Source organism: Erigeron canadensis, chromosome 2, assembly GCF_010389155.1.
Source record: "Erigeron canadensis isolate Cc75 chromosome 2, C_canadensis_v1, whole genome shotgun sequence".
In the NCBI taxonomy this organism is placed as follows: Eukaryota; Viridiplantae; Streptophyta; class Magnoliopsida; order Asterales; family Asteraceae; genus Erigeron; species Erigeron canadensis.
Window position 1 is genome coordinate 32,358,436 of NC_057762.1, and position 1,939 is coordinate 32,360,374.

At 31.5% G+C, this 1,939-nt stretch overlaps 1 long non-coding RNA gene across 1 annotated transcript; it reads left to right on the forward strand.

Annotated features, from left to right (window-relative positions):
* Positions 1 to 671: 671 nt before the first annotated feature.
* On the forward strand, positions 672 to 1,463 carry LOC122589692. Its single transcript, XR_006322304.1, has 2 exons — positions 672 to 993; positions 1,289 to 1,463. It is a non-coding gene; the product is annotated as an uncharacterized LOC122589692 (long non-coding RNA).
* Positions 1,464 to 1,939: the final 476 nt, after the last annotated feature.

The following is a 1,939-nucleotide window of genomic DNA, read 5'->3' on the forward strand; positions in this document are numbered from 1 at the left end:
TGATTCATTATTCCCGATTAGGGTTTATGCTTAGATGTGATCCGGTTGCTTGCACTACTAAATGGTTCATGGATTTACTTGATCCTTTTATGCATTTAGTTTACTCTACATAATTTCCATGTCGTGTTGTGTTTTTCTTGTGATACCTCATGATTCCGCCTTGTTGGAGTGTTACACATATACACATTTAGGAGTGACAAGTATTAATTTCCACCATTGGTGGGTCAGAATGGCTTTTTCCCTCTAAATATATGGGTAAGTAATAGAGGTTTCTTATCAAAAGATTTATATTATACAAGGGACTCTCTAATACGAACTCGTTTAGGACTACACATATTAAAACTCTCGATATTTACAAGTAATTTACATCTTTTAAATATATAGATTAAAAACTTTTCACAAATGACGACATGACGGTGTTGTAACATATTAAAACATTAAAGTTTACACATTATAAATCACTTATAACGTTGAAACTATTCTACTAGTTATATAAAACTGCGATAACCATTTTTAACAATCACATGTTTAAAAACGTTTGTGAATATATACCTTTCGTTCTTCCTATAGAAAGAGAGAGTATATGTAAAGACATTAGTTGAAAAATATAAATAAGTCGTAGCAAGCTATTTTTGGGATTTTGTGTGGACTTTTAAGTCAATCATATTTAACTTCTTGCTACTTCAATTCCCTCCCAAGGCAGGGACTTTTGTGTCCTCTCGTTTGTTTTGCGGCCAAACGAGTGCATGTGTACCCACTCCCCAAAATAAAGTGTGGTTTAAATGGGTCAACTACTTGTTATTTAGGTCTATATAAATCAAATCGTAATGCATAGATCGAGCAACACATATCTAAGAATATATCCCAAAATGAAATCCTCCAATGGTTTTACTTTGTTCTTGATTGTTTTGTTTTCAGTTATGCTCATTTCTTCTTCAGGAAGAACCCATCCTACAACAACCGTCCAGTCCAAAACACAGAAACAACCCAAAGGTATTTAACTATTAATTTATATATGCATGACATTGTTTAGTATTTATAAATTAACGTGATGCACAAAAATTAATATATACATTGCCCAAATATTGTTGTTACCAGTTACCACGCATAGCCCGTCATATTCTTCATTATTCCTAGGTTCTTACTTGTTTTACCACAAGGATATTTATATTTGAGCTAACTTATATATTACATGATACATAGAAAATGCATGACACAAACATGCATTCATTCATATATATATGGCTATGTAATTAATATTTTGTGTTTATGTTATATATGCGTGCAGGAGATAATAAAAGTGAAGCAGAAAATGTAGCACATACCAATGGTGGATGGGGCGGCTGTTCTGGTTGTTGGCCCCCGAATCAAAATAATCGTCGTCTTCGATAAACTATATCATATCATGGATGTACTCCTAATATAATATGAATAAACGTACGATGTCAAAAATTCGATCTGAATTTTGTGTGTTATCTTTGTCATAAATTCGATGCGCGTGGAATTCTCAACTTTCAAACAGAAACGGCTTGCTTGTTTAACATTTTCCTTTGGTGGTTTGAACATGACATGTATTTATTTTATGTAATAAAAACATTGAATTATAAACTTAAGATACCAAAAACAGTTATATTTAAAAACAAAACAAATAAATATGTAATACATGTTTTGCTTAATAGATCATTGAAAAATGTGTATAAAAAGGTTGTACGTTTCCATATTAAAAATTCACCTCTTGAATTTTATGGTAAATATACAATATTTAATACATTTTAACGAAAGCCCTTATGGCAGACACTAAATATTTAACGGGTACCCAATAGCCATTGCAGAAAATCTACAAAAGATGTTATTTTGACTTTTAGTTTGAGAAATGAGAACATCGAAGCTTATTTCGGGATTTTTTTAGAGCTTTCGTTTTCGGATCTTGGTAGACTTT